Genomic DNA, 20,317 nt, shown 5'->3' with positions numbered 1-20,317 from the left:
ACTCTGAATCAAACCAAATCAAATCAGTGCTTAAACTAGACTTGATATAAAGAAGGGTTATTTCTGCAGAATCTCCCCATGACATGGCTACAGAGCTTTCCATACCCAGGCTAACTACTTTCCCCACGGCACTCCATAGTATAGGGCAGATGGACTAGGCTGAGGATCTCAAGCTGCACTGTCACCCTCACTGCCATATCCAGAATAATTTGTTCTGCAATTGCAGGCAGAACCATGTGCCATTACAGTACCAAACATCAGAGCAAGAAGGCAATCTTTTAAGCTTGTGTTACTACTTCAGCTCAGACATACAGCTAGCATAAGGAATGGAAAATAATCTCACCACCAGCACAGAGAAGTTGTTGCAGACAGCAGGCACAGTCTGTATACAGAATTGAGTTAGAAGTACGCTGGAATAACTGAAGAAGAGGAAAAATACACTAGTGCCCCAAAAAGATGAACCCAGCCACACACTATTGATCCATAAAATCTACAGTTGTCCCCAGGAGCTGATATACCTTTGGCTTTAAACAAAGCAGGCGCCTGGATGGGAAAGGGGGACTTGTCCATGAAGAACTCCTGCTCCACTGGTACTAACAGATGGTGCCTGCTGCCTGGGTCTAAAGATCCAAAGCCCCTGGCACAGTTCAAAGGGCACTGTTGCCCCTTGTGCTAGGTTGCCATAGTTTTTTGGTGTATTTAAGGTAAAATTTAAGTTAATGACTCCTTTCAGCACAAGTCTGTAGAGTCAAATATGAGAAAGCACCAGCATGATGATTGCTCACACAGTCTCAGCACAGCGTCCTTGTTCTTGCATGGCACAACAGGGATATTCCTTACATAAGCACCTTCCTCAGGGTGGTACTCACTCAACTGAGGAGTAATTATTTACCCACGATCCCATCTGCTTTGCATTCCCATTAAAGAAAATGTTATGCAAAAAGGGAAGAGCTTGGCTATGAGTCCTTGGCCCAAATATCCTCTTACCAGTGCTGTGCTGCTTGCCAGGTCATTGCTGTTTGCAATTCAGAAGCTTGCAGCAGACAGACCATGCCAAATCCAAAGAACTTTGTCATTAAAAGAAAAACTTTAAGCCTAACAGTAGGAAGTACTCTCCCTGCTTTGTTAATCTTGTCAAACTATACTGTACAGACAATTACAATTAATAAAAGTATTCTTAGGAAGCTTAATGACAACTTTGGAGCGATGGTTTCTCTGCTTCAGGTACATTGGAATGAGGAAAACAGCAGGGAAGAAAATTTTTCTTGCTGTACTTGGCCCTCATAAATGCAAAGAGGACTCCCAAGGAAAACTGCCCCACTCCAGACAGCAATTTAAGTGGTACAGATCTACCCAGGAACATCACTTGCCTTCCTTGCCTACCCATGGAAATACCTTTACTACCAGCACCTGAGCTGGTAACCACAGAAAAGCACGGTCCTTTTCTGCATTAGCTACTTAAAGGCATTAGAGGTGTTTCTTCTGAAAGGAGCGAACAGACAAAGCTCACCAGCTCCAAGAAGCACATTCGAAAAACACACTTGCACTATCACCACTCAACAAAGATAGAGATGTGCAATAAAATGGCCCACTCCTTCACTGCATTTTGCACCTACTGCTGTATGTAACTGCCATGACTTAAAACAGTGGCTTCCAGACAAGCCACTGAATAGCCCAGGTAAGTATCTTTTAGCACTTGTTGATTTTGACAAAACCATAGTCATACCCAACATTCTTTTGGTGAACAACTGACATCAAGTAAATGATTTACTGACTTAGAATTCATGTTTCTTTTTAGGGATAAATGATCACAGAAGACCAGACTAACTAAGAATCTAAATATCAGTACCTTCTTTTAGTATTTTTAAAGGCACAATCAAATCCTCCTGGGGCCTTTCACAGACTGTCTATCCATCTAGCAAGGCTAAAGGCAATTCCCATGATACCCCACCCACCCCTTGCTCTTTTCAGACATTAAAATGTATTCAGGTTTACTCACAAGAAAGCTTTTGTAAGGAGCAAGTTCCACGTCTGAATCCAGCAATTAGATTGCCAATAGCTTCAGACACAGACAAACTTGCAAAATCCATCTCTATAGACTACCGATGCCCCAGAAGGAATGGTGTGTTGCATCCACCACGGCAGAAGCATTCAGAACATCACAAGGAGAGCAGCCAATGTGTAAAGAGCCTGGAGGTAACACTGCCATCAGGTTTACTGAGATAGGCATCTTCCGATTATCTCACAATTAAGAAAACCTTAAAGTTAAATAATTTTGAAGGAGAAGAGCAACTCCAGGTGACCTGTTATGCTTTACAGGTTTCAAGTAAGTCATAAAGAACAAGGGATTAAGCGGAAGGTCTTGTAATTTTGTTACCATATTTATATTATCATCGTGATCAACTGCATTTCGATTTAAATTTTTGAATCCAGAGAAAATTTACTTAATCCATTATAAAACTATAACATAGCTAAACTGTTTGAGGTTGACAGCCACACTAAGAGTGATACATGAATTTGTAGCATCCTATACAAACAGTACAGTGAAAACCCAGCATTACGTATTAGCACCTGATGGGCCTTTTAAAGACAGCCAGATCTGAAAATGCAATCAGAAAACCTGCCAATTTGTTGTAGCTTTGAGCTTCCTAAAAAAACACCCCAACAAACACACACCCTTAAAGGTCTGAAAGCAAATCTCAATTTAACACACATGCACTACTTCACAAAGTTCACGTGTAGCACTTCACCAAGATCACAGAGAACACAGTAACAACGGTGGTCAAAGGGATATGTCCTGCTGGATCAGAAACAAGTCTACATGAACTATGTTTTGGGGATGGTCAGGAACCACCATGTGTAAACCCATCACTTTGACACCTAACCTGGTCTTAGACTGCTGTCTTAAAACTTGGCTGTGTTAAAACCTCCACAGCAAACCTAATCATACATGAAAGAAACAACCACTGCTTGTAACACAGTCTCAAGAGAAAAAGCAGAAAGACAGGAATTAACACCAGAAGTTACAGAAGAAAGGTGGTTTTGTTTGCTGAAGACTTACTTCGAAGATGTCATCTTATGCATGCCAACTGTTAGCAGCCATCAACAAAAATAAATTCTTGCTGTTAACAGAAGTAATAGAAAAGACATGCAACTTACGATGTTACTACGCTTTCTTCTGAATTTTAACCACCACACATTGCAATAAAAAGTGACAGAAAGAAAACACGATTAACTGATGGCCAATCTAGAAAAATGCATCACAAGCTAATGGCTTCACCTACAAATCAAGTCATTGCATGTTTAAGTAATTTCTAGTACCCTCCTGAAGGAACTAAAAAATCTGCTACAGCCAAGAGGGTCCCCTTTTGCACTCCCCCTTCCCATCAACTTACTTCATCTCATGAAGAAATGATTTCTCCGCAGAGAAGCTAGAGTTGTACCCTGCCCATTTTTCCACTTGATATTAAGAGAATTTAAACAACATAGATGGATGAAAAACACTCACCTAGGTACATGATGTCTTTTAGCTGGTAGCACAGTAGCATTTCCTTTGGCCCTGGCTATGCTGCTCACACCTACACAGAACACTGCAGCAAATGTACTTTTCCAGACCTGCTCCTTTGACCAGATCCATCTTTATTTTCTTCTTAAGCCATAGGAGAGAGCATGAGACCCTCACCTATCTCACACTCCTTCCAAACACTGCCTCAACACCTCACTACTTTGCCACAAAGTCTACAAGGACTTTGGCATCGGTACTAAGATGATTATGCCAACCAGAATTACCTAGGTGAACAACACTCCTCTCCGCCTCTGGGACCACCAAACACAGCACAGTCCATGGTCTGTGAACGGCCTCCTGAGTTCTGTAATAAATATCTGCATTACTGCATGGAAGGGATACTCTAAAAAAAGTGTGTATTAAGTAAAAATAAGCTGCGACTTTGGTTTTAGATGCCAAAGCAAACAAGATTAGGACTCCAAAAAGAAAATAACTGAGTTATTTACCACTTTGGAGTTCTACCAAGTATTTGATACAACCAAGCTAAAGCTGAAGATTTTAGTATATTTTCATTACAACTTGGTTTTGAGTAACTGGGTCTCAAGACAGCACTGGTTTTTGCAGAAAAAAGATGCAATCACCAATACCTTTTCTCTATTTCTGGAGTAATACGTCTTAATCATTCCATTTCACAACAGTGACCTTAACCAAAAAAAATGAAGGAACAAGTATTTTGATAACAAGTTCTCTGTGCTTAGTGTTTCATAACAATTTTATGCTTGCAGATATGCCATGTCATTCTAGACAGAATGTATTTCAAAATGGAAACCTATCAGGAAGGAATTTAGAGAATCACACTCCCATATGAAGGGAAGACAGCTGTTACCGAAGCAGAGAGCACACTATACTATCGGTCCAGCCTTCCTTACTCCTTCAGTTGGTAAAATGGCACTGGCATTACATCTGAAGTCAACTGAAGCACCTTGTATATGAGGAACCACAAGTTGCCATGAAGAGTGATGAGGAAAAGTCTTTTCCTAGGGGAAAATAAAAACAAATAAACCCCCAAAACAGTCTGTATGTGGGTGTTGGGAGGAGGGGAGCAATTACAGGAAGGAGAAAGAAATCACTAAAACACTGGCATCTTTAATTCAGGAAAACATCAGAGCTCTTGCAAACTAAACAAGGAATCACACAGTTACTGTGGAAGAGGGGGGAAAGTCAGTTCTGTTTAGAGAAGAAAGGGGAATACGATGCCAAACACAAGAGGAATTTAATTTGAAGGAGAATCTACATTTGAATTTAGCCTTTGAACCACAGCAGGACATGCCATGGGATATTTCCCATTCCGTGCTTGTTCTTTACCTGGAAATAAGAAACTAAGCTTTTCATCTGCTCCTCACTTGAGTGAGCTTAGTGCTGTCAGCAAGCCAGTTCTCTGTTTGCATTAGCTCACTGCTAAATGACAATGGCCACAACACAAACGAGTTCATCACACTCATGGAAGGAATCCTACCAAAACTAGTACCACGCCGTTATGTTTCAGAAGTGGTGATGAAAACAACACCGGTCCACAAGATCCTCAATTCAAGAAGAGAGAGGAAATTAAAAGCTGCATGTTTAGCTCCCAGCTGAGTCTGAAAGTTGCGGAAGGTATACATACCACTTCACAAGGAAAGGGAACAGGAAGCCAGGGAAGAAAAGAGTCATTATGTTCAAATGGCAACATTTTCATGAGGTTACACAGGCCAAATGAGCATATCCCAGAAAAATGTGAATCCAAGCCTGGGTAAAGAAACAGAAAGCAGCATAAGTGACAGCAGACAGGAGAAAAAAAAAAAAAAAGCTTTAGAAGAGCAAAGAGTATCAAACTGGAATAAGTATCAAAACAATAATAAAAATCGTAAGTCCTGGCACACAAAAATGGAAGGGTGTAATTAAATTTGATACTAGCAACTAGATAATAATAGCTGAGAAAGCAAAAATAGGTTTCTTTGCAAAAGCCTCCCACACACAGGATACTGGCAAAAGATAAGTTCGAGATGGACTAAGATGATCTACTGTAAGGACTGACATATCAAAAGAAGAAAAGAAAAAAAAATAACAGTAAGGCACTATGTCTTCAAGATTTATGAGGGAATTAAAGAATGCAAGGGCTGAGCAGAAAACAGAAATACGTAATGCTCATTAAAGCCAGCTATTCTAGCATAGGTACAAAGTGTTTGTAAAACACGCCATAGGGGACAGAAAAAGAGGGAAAAAACCACCACAGAAAAGCAAAGATCAGTGAACTTCAGTACTAGAAAAACTTATTTAAAATTTTCCACCCAGAACCTCTGGCAGACCTGACAATAGACATAAAGGAGCATAAGGCAAGAAATTAGGGAGGATGCCAAACAACCCTTCTCCATGACCCAAACCCACCACTATATATTTGCCCATGCATCTTTGAGGATGTCAACTCAATTTTTTCAAGGAACTTTATGTAGATTTACTAGAAAGTCCATTTTGTAGTTTATAACAAGAAATTCCAAAGAATCTAAAATTTAAGATAAACATAGTATTTACAACCACATGCACAGACTCCACCATTGAGAAGATGGAAAAAACATTCGGGGGGGGAGACAAATTGATGTGTCTATTGATAGAAACAATATTGGACAAAGTTACTGGAAATTAACTAATTTTTAGGTTTATTCTTTAGCTTTGCACCTGAATGGCAGAGCTGTGTCAACAGACAGGCTACTTGAGTTGACTTGTTTGCACAAACCCACATGCAAATTTGACACAAGTCAGCAGAACTCAGTCTGCATGGTCTGGGGATGGGGAAAATTGAAGAAGAAAAAAAAAAAAGTCTCTTCCTTAAATGACAAAAGCCCTCAGGTAACAGAATGCCACCAGTAACAAGACTAGCACTGACATGATGTAGGGACAGCAATTTCATCAGCAGGATGCTCTGGATTCCCATCTGCCCTATACACGATCTCCTCCAACGCTACCTCTTCCAGTGTGGATGACATTGCAAGCAGCCATACAGCAAGCAACAGGAGCTCTGCAGAGCTCCAGCTGAACCAGCAGAACCCTTTTACTCTAGGCAGCACCCCAAGAAGATGATGCTGGTATCAGCATACTAATTACTCAAATTAAATGTAAAGAACACTCCAAAAACCCAAATCATTTTGAGATTGAAAGTGTACAAAAGACCAGTGTTATGATTAAAAACAAATCAGAAACACCTGCTGAAGAGGAATGTGAGTACTAAATTGAGCTGTAGGTTTAATCAACACCTCCCCCAGAGCAGCGGGCAGAGATGACACAAGCAATTAACAAGCAAGGAAAATGAGAGTTTCATTTGACAACTCTGAAGGCACTAGTATCATTTAAATAAATATAAGCAGAAAAAGGGGAAAAAAATCAGACAGGGTAAAAAAATAAATAGACATTACTTGTCATCCATTCTCAAAGCAGAACAGAGATTTTTCATTTTACCAAATAAGATATAAAATAAATGCTTCCAAGCTTTCATTAGAAAGAGATGAGGTTTTCATTTCAATTTCCTTTGAAAGACCAAGTAATGATCAGAAATCACAGGTATGTTCAAACAGATACACCATAAGCTACCAAATGCACAAAATTTATCTGCTTACTTCAGATAGTGATAACCACTAAAACTACATACAAAGTGTTCCATGAAGACCAGGTACTCGGATCTTCTCAGTTCATTACACTTCGACAGAGCTCAAGAAGGCTTATCTGCAAGGCTGTTTTACTTTGCTAATTAATTGCTTTTCTTATCATATAAAACATTAAGAAATCACTTTGAATGAAAGCATTATAAGATGTAAGCTGCTTTGGACAGGGTATGCATGTATATAAACACACGTGTATGTTCACGTATTTATAGATACATAGTTTCTGCGTGGGTGTATGTATAGAAAAACACAAACACACACGCACTATGTATATGTCCTGCCACTGTTTAAAAGAAAAAGCATCCTGACAGAACTCAAGCTCTAAACTTGTCAGGTGGCAGACAACCAACAGCTTCCAGTGGAGCACAAAGCTCCTGGAGCTCTGGGAAGCCAAGGCGAGCCCAATGTGAATACACAGCAGCAAACAAAGAAGCAAGCAATTTTTTAGCTTGAATTGATGGTTCCAGCCTTAGTGTCCAGTGAGTAAATCCACACAATGAATATACTTCTTGCTGCCTCTGCAGAAGATGAACTTGAAAAGGAGTTCCTCTGAGTTTCAGTGATTCCCTTCATCTGGAAAATGATGGAAAAAACAGGCTTACCTTCACTGAAGAACACAGGCAACTCCAACTCAAGACTTGGCTTGTGGGTCAAGTGCATAGGAAACCCCCAAACAAGGGCAAAAGACAGGTCTCTGGAACAAGAGGGAATTCTTTTGCTGCCACATGCCTGGCTACTAAACCACGAAGCTCATTCCTACCCCCTCAACAGGCAGACATGTGAACAGGAGGCAGAGCCCATCATGCTTCTGGCTTCTCCAAGAACTGCTGTTTCAGAGCTTCACACACAGCAAGCACCCAACCAGCAGGGCAGCCTGAGGGGTACACTCCACACCAGCCTAAAACAAACTAGGTCAGGGCTACCAGACACCGACCATGTCCCTCAAGCCAGCTCACATGTTAATTCAGTGAGCCGACTCAAATTGCTAAATCAGTCACAAACTAACCGTACAAACAAGCTGAATAAACAAACACATAAATAAACCACATCCAAACAATTTTCAGCCATTTCTGGTTCTTGGCTCTAGCTCGCTGTGGGATCTTCAGAGCCATTAAAGGAGTGACTTTGCAGTGACGGTGGCTGGGAAGACAAGAAAAGAATCACAGTACTTGTGAGCATTTGGCGTTACCTGTCACAGAAATGTACGCTACGTTGTACTAACTTGAGAGTGCTCTACCAGTTTCAGTGAATCCACACTAATGTTTTCCCGTTTCATTTTTACTGCTAATGAACCTGTTTCTTTTGGACAAGGGTAATAGCAAGCTGGGCAGAATGCAGAAGAAAGGAGAGGATAGTCTATAGAATATCTTACTTCTGAGGTTTGTCTATGTGTCAAAAAGGCAGGTAATGTAAGGTTGGCACGGAGCAAACAACCACCTAGAGCTTACGGAGCAAACAGCATAAGGGATTTCTGGTCTGCTTCAAAGACAAACAGGTTAGCTCAAACAGCAGAATAGGCTACTTGTGAGTTCATTCTCCGGCTTGACCTCAAGCGAAGGATGAAAAGTCATAAAAACTACTCTAAGCAGCAGAGTTAGGGCAGCAGCTAGAGGCAGAGGGGCTGTGTCAAGCAGCTGGACTCGTAACCTTTTCTACTAGCACAGCTGGAAAAAGACACTTTGTCAATAGCCTTTAGACTACTGTTCTTCTTCTTTGTGTACTTAGGTTAAAGCTCCTTGTGGTACTGACTAGTTGTACTTACAAAGCACTCACACCAAGAGCAGCATATAACGTAACCCAAAAATGTTAGAAGACAAACAGCAAGGGCCTGGGGAAGCTACTACATTTGTACCTGCAACGTAGTTAGAGGACATCAGCCTCTTGAACAGGGCATACTCTAGAAGCAAACACAAAATTTGCCAACTTAAAAAAAAAAAATCAAAATAAAAGCTTCTCTTCCATCTAGAATAACTACTTATATAGCCGATTTTAAAAAAGCCATCAATAAATTACTAATACCATGAAGAAAAATGGCAACTCACAACACAGAAGTATTTAGACAGATCATTTACCCCCCTCCTTCCCACCACTTCAGTTGCACTGGAAGACATACATGGACTCAGAAGCATGCTGTTTGAAGCTTAAGTCTCTGAACCTTACAAATTTCCAACATGAAGATATGGCCTATAGTGCAATGTTTTGAAATTAACTCATTCTTAAATATTTGCAAATGCCTAGCAATAAAAATCAAATACACAAACCCACACAATATTATTCTCTCAACAGCATCGCATGTTTCAATACAGCATTTCTAGTTTTTAATAGGTATCTTCACTTACATGAATTATAAACCAAAATACAGATTCAGAAAGGCAAAACACACAACTCATTAATGTTTAACAGTCTTCAGAAGATATCTTCTAGATGCACAAGTAGTACTTACTACTATGAACCTACTGGAAGGTACACCTTTTCCCTGTACTTCCTACAACTTGTCGTTAGACTTCATTTAGAGAGCTTGTCAAATGGCTTTTCCTCATATGCACAGGAAATAACTCCTTTGTTATCTACTACTACAAGCTTAGTATTACTAGCCAAAGTGGAACAATTTTATCCTGTTGTCACATTAGAACTATGTTTTCTGTGATTTAGAAGGCTCATTTTTATGCACAACTAATGCAGAACTTCTTTATTCCTTTTTTAAAATATTTTTTGTGTCTGTTGACTCTACTTTCTTCTTCTTTTTCCCCTTTGTTTAGCTCATACAGGTATATTTTTCCAACATCTGATCAATACCTCTTCTTTGTTATTCCCTGTTCTTTCTCTCTCTCCAGTTCTGCTCCTTACGTATGTCTCCCTTTTCTAGTATTTTCACAATGACAGAAGTTGACCCTCATACCACACAACTTTTGAAACTGGAAATACCATTTGAAACTTCAGCTCCAGAAAGTGATAAGCCTAAATATTTTTCCACTGTATTTCAATTTAACCCCATTTTGAGTAAAAGCAGAAGGATCACAGCTCTGTCCACAGACATCAGGAGATAGTGCTGCATTTCAAGTTAACCATTTAAACATAAATCAGAACAAATTCTGCAGAATTCTGAATTCAAGGAAGTCTATTTTACTGCTGGTGGAGAAGCTGAAAGGTGTGGTTATATGTTGGTAGTTTAATTAATTTACCTTCATCATGTCTGAAAGCAGCTGACTTACTTGATGCCTAACCCATTCCACCTATCCAAAAAAAAGTAATGCTATTTTCTACCAATAGGTAGACTTGTCCAGCTGTGCTTTGATGTATAACAATTGACATTTGAAAGGAAGAGACCTTTCAAGGAGGAAGTTACAGTTGTAGATCCTCACTTTGCCAACATAAACAGAAAAAAACAGCTAAATAAGTGATAAACAGCTAAGTAAGAATAGTTTGACTGTACTGAAAAGCAGTATCACCAGTTGGGACAAACATTAAGCACCCAGTAGAAACGCCTTACTTTGGTGGATGTAACAGGAAGATTTTTCTAAGTGTCCTTTGTAATTTAGTTAAGCAAAGATACATAAAAATGTGCTACTACTGGATACCTACTCCAATATCAGGCATGTTCCAGGCATAATATTAAGTAGGGGGTTTAATTTTTTTTTCCTTCAGACCTCTATCATATTTTTAAAGTTTTGGGATTTTGTGTTTTTTTTTAAAACCAAAACTGAACCGGAGACCACGCATGCCAATACTGAGTTATAACTATTTGCTCACATAGTGGGTTTGTGTAGCAACGTTTTGGCAGCAGGGGGGAGCTACAGGGGTGCTTCTGTGAAAAGCTGCTAGAAGCTTCCCCCATGTCAGACAGAGCCAATGCCAGCCAGCTCCAAGATGGACCCAGCACTGGACAAAGCTGAGCCCATCAGCAACGGCGGCAGCACCCTGGAGAGAACATATTTAAGAAGGGGGGGGGGGGGCAGAAATCTGCACAACATTTGCAGCAGCAGAGAGGAGTGAGAACACATGAGAGCAAAAACTCTGCAGCCACCCGGGTCAGTGGAGGAGGTGCTCCAAGCACAAGAGCAGAGATTCCTCTGCAGCCCATGGTGAAAACCATGGTGAGGCTGGCTGTGCCTCTGCAGCCCATGGAGGTCCACGGTGGAGAAGATATCCACCTGCAGCCCATGAGGGACTCCACACCGGAGCAAGCAGATGCATCTGAAAGAGGCTGTGACCCAGTGGGAAGCCCATGCTGGAGCAGGTTTGCTGGCAGAACTTGTGACCCCACGGGGAACCCATGCTAGAGCAGTCTGCTCCTGAAGGATTGCGCCCCATGGAAAGGACTGACACTGAAGCAGTTCATGGAGAACTGTGGCCTGTGGGAAGGACTCATATTGGAAAAGTTCATGGAGGACTGTCTGCCATGGGAGGGACCCCATGCTGGAGCAGGGGAAAAGTGTGAGGAGGAAGGAGCAGCAGAAACCGCGTGTGATGAACTGACTGTAACCCCCATTCCCTGTCCGCCTGCGCCACTTGGGGGATGAGGTAGAGAAATTGGGAGTGAAGTTAAGCCGAGGAACAAGGGAGGGGTGGAGGGAAGGTGGTTTAGGCTTTAGTTTCTATTTCTCATTCCTCATTATTCTATTTCTCATTATCCTACTCCAATTTGATTGGTAATAAATTAAGCTTATTTCCCCAAGTCTGTTTTGCCTGTGGTGGTTATTTCTCTCCCTCTCCTTATCTCAACCCATAAGCCTTTTGTTACATTTTCCCTCCCCTGTCCCGCTGAGGAGGGGAGTGATAGAGCAGCTTTGGTGGGCACCTGACATACAGCCAGGGTCAAGCCACCACAGCTGAGCATGTACACACACACAGAGTTAAATGCTCAACATCCCTCCCAAGTTAATCCATAAAGACTTAAATCATCAACACCATCTTGAATTATTTTTTTAAAATTATTCATCAAGCCATAAAAGCCATTTTTCTGCCAAGGTAGACAGCCTCTTCAAGGAAAAGAGGGAAAGGAAAAAAAAAAAAAGAAAATAAGAGGAAAAGCCACCATTGAAGGACTTGGCAGACTTTAAAAATTCCCAAAACAAACACTGCGTCTCCTTAAGCTAGCATTTGTTAATAGTGCCACTGCATTCAGCCTTTTTTGTGTGCCTGTCACTAAGCAGCACATACAAACTGATAGTCCTAAAGTTTCCTGAAAAGGACAAGACCTGAACCTTTTACCTGGATCAGTCCCCCCACCCACCCACCTCTCCTGCTGCATTACCTCCTTATCATTGACTGAAACAGTACACAGTCAGTGACTGAAAAGAACATTCTGCCTATTTTAATGCAAAATCTTGAAAATCCTCACTGCAGCTCAATAAGAACCATTAGATGATCACTGGTTGAACCCTCTCAAAATCCTGCAACTAAAAGGAAAAGATTTAGTGTTAAACAGCAGCTGTATTTTCACTTAGCTATGCAGACATTTCATAGCCACTTTGCCATACTGGCTTATGTCTGGACATTTGAATAAAAATAGCTAATGTTCTTGCTTCTTACGCCATTAAATAAAGTGCACAAAGGCATTGCCAGTACTGTTTTTGCCCATGAAAGGCAATGGTCATTAATAGCTTGTATTTGCAGAAGGCTGTCAGAGGAACAGCATGCTTGAGCTTCCTCCACAGCTTTCTATAGGTTTAACCATACATGAGGCAGCAGGGGGGAAAAAAGACACTACGTATTTCCTCTTTCCAGAACAGGTCACACCTGCAGGAGATTTGGCAAGTCATGCAAGCCTCAGTTGGAGAAAAAGATTGGATTCCTGTAAATTTGAGGGGGCAGAAGGATGTGGGTCTCTTCCTGGGAAGCGCATCTTGGAAAAATGTGCAATGGCAGCATTAGTATTAGAATTTTTACACTTTCTTGACTAGTATCTTGGAGATTTACACTTGTGTTGCTATTCTTTTTCATCCATTTTATGCTTGAAGGAGTTAACTCTTTCAGTAATATTTTGAGAGGAAACAGGCAACAAATGGGCTACTCATACATTCAAGTCCGTGCTGGATAAACAGATTTTTCAGGCATCTTCAAATTGGGTCTACCTGGAAATTAGAGCAGACAGGTGAAGTGAGCCACAATGAGGAAACAAGCTTTGTCAGCTGGATGGTATCCAAATGTGGATCACCTAACAAGCAGAACAGAGGACTGAGTAGCTGACAACATGCTCACAACATGTCAACCATGAGAAGTCAGGGATTTTCACCTGCTGGACAAGCGAACTCACTCCACTGACCAGGAAAAATACATCATGATATATATTCAGATGAAAAGTTACAAGCAAGAAAAACCACAAACCGAAAGAAAAAAAGGAGATGATGAGCAACAAACAAGGTAGCAGAGGAAATTACAAACAGCTTTATTAGTTTCTCTAGGTATGCCCTAAATAAGTCTCCTACCACCTAAAAGAACATGGCATTTGCCAGCTCTCATAAAGATAGTGCCCATTTCCCTTCAGCTGCCATGTCTTCCTGAGATACGGGACTATGAACCTACAGACCAGTCACTGTTGATTACCCCTCTGCAGTAAGGCTTCAGAGCACTTGCTGTGTAAAACTCGAGAGCTTTCAGGAAATTGAAATGACACAGTAGCAGCCCGGGAGAAAGGGGAAGGTGGTACTGGTTCTCTTGCTATCAGAAGCCACTTGCCATCAACACAAAACTCCAGACAGACTACAGGAAGAGAAATGTTCACAGCCCAGCCTCAGTCTGGAGCACACCTGCCTTGCACCCAGGGTCTTGGGATAGACAGTGGGAGCCCTACTAAATGGTGACACCATTTGCTTTCTGCTAATCTGAATTCAATCCAGCATGTAATTTCAGACTTATTTTGACCTAATAACATGGCAACCCAATGCACTAAGATTACTGCTGTACTTTTTTGCTGGAATGTTCTTTGTCCTTGTTTAAAAACTGGCAAAGCATTATGAAGCTTTGCTGAAGATGTTGATTTCAAGATGAAGTTCACTCTGTTTGCTCCCCAGGTGTTCCTAGTAAAGAGGCTCCTATCTAAATACTATTTTAGAAAGGCACTTCTGAGTATGATGGGGTTGGAAGAGAGACATGTAACAGAAAGTCTCTTTCCCCTCCAGCTCTCTTCCCTCCCAGTCTACCAGAGTCTGAACAGACTTCCATGAAACAGTCAGGGACAGCAGAGCTGGAAAGCAAGAGGAAACAACGAGTCCCAAGCATAATTTGTAAAGAAAGAAGGAATGAAATCCCAGCACCTAAGCAGGTTCCCACCTGTAACAAAATACTTGTGGGAACTGTATAAAAGAGAGGTGCTACACTTATTCCAGATAGCATTAATACAATGAGTGGAAAGCAATCTCACACCTGTTCTTCAGGCAAATGTTCTTGGTGCTTAAGACCCACCTTTGAAATTAAGGCTTGTTTCAGTAGCGGGACTGTATACTGAGAGAAGCCCTCTGAAGCGTTCAGACTCTTTGCATGTATTTGAAGTTGCTATTCAGATGTATGGCTTCCATGCTTGAAGGGACTGTATAAACTTAGTGAAATATGCACTATTGAGAAAGTCACTCCCCTGCAAGCACCATCTTGCAGGTAGAAACCCAAGTCCTGACACGGGATTTGAGTCTTTAAAGTTTGGAGTGAATGATTCTTACACCTAGCAATCAAGAAGTAAAAACAACACTCAGGCTATTAAAAGTGTGGTGTTTATATCCCTAACATTATGAATTATTCAGCCTTTAAACATGATTTACTACTGGTTCAGTAGGAGCAGAACGTAGTACCATATCAATTATATCCGGAACTGCAGAATACTGTGGGGGGGAGCAGGGGGAGATGCTTTCCTACTTCGAGAGCAACACATGCTACACATGCAGAGCCAAAGCCTTCTAATCCAGCAGGCTGAATACATACTAGTTATTCAAACTCAAGAACGTGTGCATAAAAGGCATTTCATACAATTAGCCTCTGTTGTCCTCCTTGTTTTATGCTCTCTGTAAATTTCTCATTCCCATGTTGCTACATTACACACTCAGACCCATCTTTTTGTCTACTACAACACCTTCAGTAATACAAAAAACATTAGACAAACAGGTAAGGATGTCTAAAAGGAGAGTATTTGTACAAGCCACTGATCTATCATTTACTCAACAAACAGGCTCAATTAATAGATTATTACAGTAAAGCAAAATTAAGTGAAGCACAATGAAAACTGCTAACATTGTTTTAGTCTCAATATCATAGCTTTCTGTGTCATAGTTTTCTGCCAAACTAATATAATGGAACACAGTTATGATTTTATGAAGAAAATTTTTTAGCAGACTATCACTGTGGATGGCACCTGGAAAGATCTTACAGAGGACAAAAAAATACATTTATCCTCAACTAATGGAAGCCTCTTCACACATCCATTTACGTATCTTTATTTGCTAAAGAACTGACATAAATTTGTAACTTAAGCCTGAAACCAAACGAGACCACCAATTTACCTGAAGAGGTCTGGGCAAGCAACTGATCCTAGTTTCTGAGAAACAGGCTGAAAACTTGTAATACACAGGGCAAAATTAGTTTCAAGAACACAGTAAAGAGAAGCTGTGTAAGTTACTGGCCACTTATGGCTCATATTGTGACCAAGAAAGAGCCGAGATAACTGACTACCTCTCAAAGAAGGACCTTGTTTCAGCAGTTACTTTCATATACTCATGCAGCATAAATGTTACAGCTTTGGACAGTGCAAGCACAGAAAAACAGCAGCATGGCAGCTTGGGAAGGTCCATGGCAGGAGAGATGATTCTGCATCCCCGTAGCCCCACAAGAAACCTCCCATCACTGAGGCAACACTCTTTCCCCTCTTTCCTAGGCTCTGCTGGAGCATTTCATAGGCACACAAGATGGAAAGCTGCCAGCCTTCCCACAGCCAACTCCGAGTAGGTCAGTCTTGGCTCAGCAGCTGACCGCACAGCGCAGCAAAAGGAAACACAAGGCCTTGAACTCATGCCCATCTTCCCTCTCGTCCTCCATACACACAACCCTAGACATGGATTTTCTTTGATTGCTGAGGAATAGTAATTCACTGGTGGTCAACATCATCTCCACTGGAGACCATGACAGCTGCCAACAGGCCCCATCCATAAGCAAACCAAGAACTGCTCAGATTAAAACTTTGCAAAACCTGAGGTTAAGATGCCAAACTTTACCATTAATGTGTATTTATGGCTTCCTTCAGGTTTTATGGGAAGTTACAGAGTAACTGTAAAGGAAATTTCCTATTTAGAGCTGCCAAACTAATACCAATCTAAAGACCAGGTCCCACTAAGGAGAGAAGTGGCAATACAAACTTCCCTGTTCCCACAGCCATCTTCAGATGGCAGCAACACTGCAACACTCTGCCTCTAGCCTTGCTCCAGAGCCAGTTTCATATCAATCAGCTTTGGCATCAGGATGGTAATACTATTGCACCAGTGATAAAGAAAACCCTGAGGACAGGGTCCCCCAAGTAACAACTAGGAAGTAGCCTGAAGTTACAGTGTTTGTTTCACCTTCACGCAAATGACTCGCAGTCTTCAGTTAATCATTGGCTTTAATCCAGGCTGACATCCTGATACACATCACCAGGCCACCCATCACCTATGGCTTTTGATTCATGCAGAAAGTAGAGGCCACGTATGCAACTGACAGGCCTAAAGCATGACGTGCTACCCTTTGTTTATGAAGGAGGAAACCAAATAAATCACAGAAATATTACTGATATTGATATGATATGTAGTTACTGATATTTAAAATATTCTACAGAAATCCTATGCTAAATCTGGAAGCAATCCTTATGGAACTGCAGGGAAAGTGAACATACCATTTGATGCATCAGGGACACGGCTACTTCCCTATTACCCAGAAAAATAGCTTCTTGATAATTCTTCTTAAATAATCTTGGATGTACTATTACACAACCATGCACAGAATAATACAAGATTGCAAGAAACATTTAGTCATTTGATCAGCTTAACAACAAATCTGTAGAGACAAATTCAAAGGATTCACAGGCCAAACCCATGTTTTTTCCTAGGGGTGAAACAAAAGCAAAAAAGAAAAAGGAAGGGATGTGCCAATCCTTCCACACCTCATCCTTTGACAGTAACTACTCTACGCCATCTGGCTATTAAGGATTGTCAGCACTTGAAGAATATCCATGATGCTTTCCTGACTGCTCTTACAGGAAAGGGGTGGGGGGAGACAAGAAAAAAAAAAGTCCTAGAAAATTAAACAGGCATACTATAAAGTGAAAACTATCACCCTGCCTATTTTTTCTTGAGGGAAAAAATGCTTCAACTGTGCTTACTGTATTTCTTAGAAGACTTGAATTTTGAAAATAGTGAATATTCCTGAATAGGTCTGGGGATTAAGGTGTTGAACCTTGAAAAGACAGGTGACTGAGCAAACTCTTACCGCACAACGCACTGGAGCAGAGCTCACATGAAGACCAATGCAAGTAACAGAAATCAATAGCTCATTTGTTTTTTCGGCATTTTTTACGGAGGTCTAGAAAAGAGTCTGAACTTGCCCTCTGAGGGCTTCTTAAGGCTTACATGAATCTCTCTTAAAGGCAGGAGAGCAGCTGGCCCGTCCCGCCATCCACTCTCTAGTAACTCCATACGACTTCGCTCACTCTGTCTCCAGCTGCTAGCTGTGAATAGAGGCACAGGACTCCCGGGGCACAGTCATTTTGCACCCAAGGAAGGTGCACAGGCACATGGCAGATACAACCACAACTCCTCCCACGGGCTAAGGGCTGGCATGGACCCCAGAGGAGCCAGAGCTCCTAGTGAAATCCATTTAACACATTCCTGCACAGCTTCTGCCGATACCGTTCCTATGGACAGTTGAAGCTATTCTAGCTGAAAACAAACATCAGCACCAGGCTAGTTGCCTTTGCTGGAAGAAGAGTGTGCATTTTACAGAAATAGAGACAAATTGAGCTCACTTTCTTCTACAAAAGCTTTTCTGGTGTGATTTTGTTCCCTTATATCTGCTTAGGTAGCTAACAAAACCAGAGCTTCAGTAGCAGGAATGTATTTTTGTATCTTTATATAACAAGTTGCATTTTTAAATGCCTGGTTGGGCTTTCTGGACTTTTCTATTAAACCATACAGCATTTTGCCGCTACCACCTCTAATTAGCACAGGAACTGGCACCTTCTCTGCTGCTTCTACTTATTTGTTCATTTAAAAAGAGACTTTGAAATTGCGTATTAGGATATACTGAAGCACTATTGTATTAAACAAGCATAATAACCAGAGTTTATTACACCTCAGACATTTTTTTATAGCTTCCTTCCTAAAAATATTAATAAGTATACTCAGTAAATGCAGGATTTACTTTTGAATATCACTATTCTATGTATCTTTTTGTCATTCAAAATTAGAGCTAAAAATACATGTACACCCCCCTGTTGCATACTTGCTCCACATTCAAATAGAAACCCCCAGACAACCAACATAAACAACTGTGATGAAGGCCTCAATCTCCAATGGGCAGTGGGATGAAGACCATAAAAAGAAATTAAGACTTACTATTTTTCCACCTCCTCTCAAAACACAAGAGTCTCAAACCAACTCCCGTTTGGTCAGTTGTGACTTTGTAAACTCTGTATCTACCTCACCGCATGCTGCCAGGAATAGCATAAATCTCAAAGCAAGGATTACAAAACCATTTGGGGGTTTCGGTAGGGGTTTTTTTCTTTTAAGAACCCCAACACACATCCTTAGGAGTTGCTCCTAGGAGAAAGAGTTCAATCTGCTTTTAGCTTTCAAAATTAGCACAGATCTGTTTATTCTGCTGGGTATAGTCCGAATGTTTGAACAAAAAAAGTTAGTCATAAGTCAGACAATACAACTCGCCATGACTACACCCTTCACACGAAGGAAAACCAAAAGATCGACTTTCTATTTCAACCAGCTGAAACGACCATAAAAGTAAGTAAATTCTCATGGCTTTTCTTTTCTAAAAAAAAAAAAAAAAACCAACAACCAACCACCAAAAAAAAAAAACCCAACAACAAACCAGCTTCCCATCTGACATGTCACCAAATGGGTTTTGGCCGCTGAAAAATCCTACCATTGGTCCGGCTTTGCAGCAGGCACATCCCATACACCTTGTCGGGCTCGCAGGGATGCGCGCTCCCTGCTCACCGCCGCCGCTGCGGCGGGGGGGGCGGGATAACGGCAGCCGCGGGTACCGGGCAGGCCGCCCCCCGCTGCCCGCCGCGCAGCTCGGCTTGGCGAGAGCGCAACGCCAGGTTAACGATTTGCAATTTGCTTCACTCCTGGACTCCACGGCACAGCCCTCCATTTTGTCAACTGCCTCAATTTAAACGTCTTGCAAGTTGACGGCAAAACTTCCAACATTTCTCCGGGAGCCTTTCGGGGCTTTAAAGCATCCTCGCCCATTTTAAGCAGGGGGAAGCCTACTCGGGGCCGGCACTGTTTACTAAGTTTAGCAAGGCAGGCGCGCACGCCAAAGCTGGTCCTCCGCCTCCCCAGGCATCCCCCGCAGACGGTTTCGGGGCGCGCTGGAGTCCGGGCGCTCCCGCTCATCCCCCGGCGGCGCGCTGCCCCCTCCCGCGCACACAGGGCGCCCCCCCCCCCCCCCCCCCCCCCCCCCCAGGAGAGGCAGGTGGATATCGGGAGGTGAGAAAGGAAGGGACGAGGAGGAGGAGGCAGGAGGCACCGCGGACGGCAGGGTGCCGGCCGCCCCGCAGCAGGTAGGGGGAGCGCGGGGCGGCCCGCCGGTGCCGGTGCCGGTACCGTACCCCCCTCCCTCTCACCCGCGGTCCTTACCACCTGCGGAGGCGGCCGGAGCCTGCCCGGGCCGGGGCAGCGACCTGTCCGCTGCGGGCGCGCTCCTCCGGAGGTGAGGGGGCGGCGGGGAAGGGCATGCGGGAGGAGGGAAGGAGGGAGGGAGGGCTCCCGCCGCCCGCCTCTCCCTCACCTCCCTCCTCCCCCTCCCCGCCCAGCCCGGCCCGGCCCGGCCCCGCCGCGGCCCCCCCAGCCCCGCGCCCCCCTCCCGGGCCGGCTTCACGGGGCGGCCCCGGGCCAGGGGTCCCTGCGCTCCTCCCGGCACTTAC

At 42.5% G+C, this 20,317-nt stretch overlaps 2 protein-coding genes across 13 annotated transcripts in view; both read right to left on the bottom strand.

The window, feature by feature from the left end:
• MANSC1 (MANSC domain containing 1) overlaps positions 1 to 20,317 on the bottom strand; it is a 342,189-nt gene that overhangs the window by 157,348 nt on the left and 164,524 nt on the right. The window lies entirely within an intron of this gene.
• Positions 1 to 20,317, bottom strand: part of DUSP16 (dual specificity phosphatase 16) — an 87,463-nt gene that overhangs the window by 49,689 nt on the left and 17,457 nt on the right. For 5 of the 12 annotated variants that reach the window (XM_080392407.1, XM_080392416.1, XM_080392413.1 and 2 more), the window contains exon 1: positions 20,031 to 20,277. The exons of the other annotated variants lie outside the window; for them this stretch is intronic. The gene's annotated coding sequence lies outside the window, so the exon portion shown is untranslated. Of the gene's footprint in view, positions 1 to 20,030; positions 20,278 to 20,317 lie in introns of those variants that run through there. 12 annotated transcript variants of the gene reach the window in all.

The sequence above is a fragment of the Falco punctatus genome (genome assembly GCF_963210335.1).
Source record: "Falco punctatus genome assembly, chromosome: 6".
NCBI classification, from domain to species: Eukaryota; Metazoa; Chordata; class Aves; order Falconiformes; family Falconidae; genus Falco; species Falco punctatus.
The sequence above is the reverse complement of the archived record's forward strand: the minus strand, read 5'-3'. Positions and strand labels throughout refer to the sequence as shown.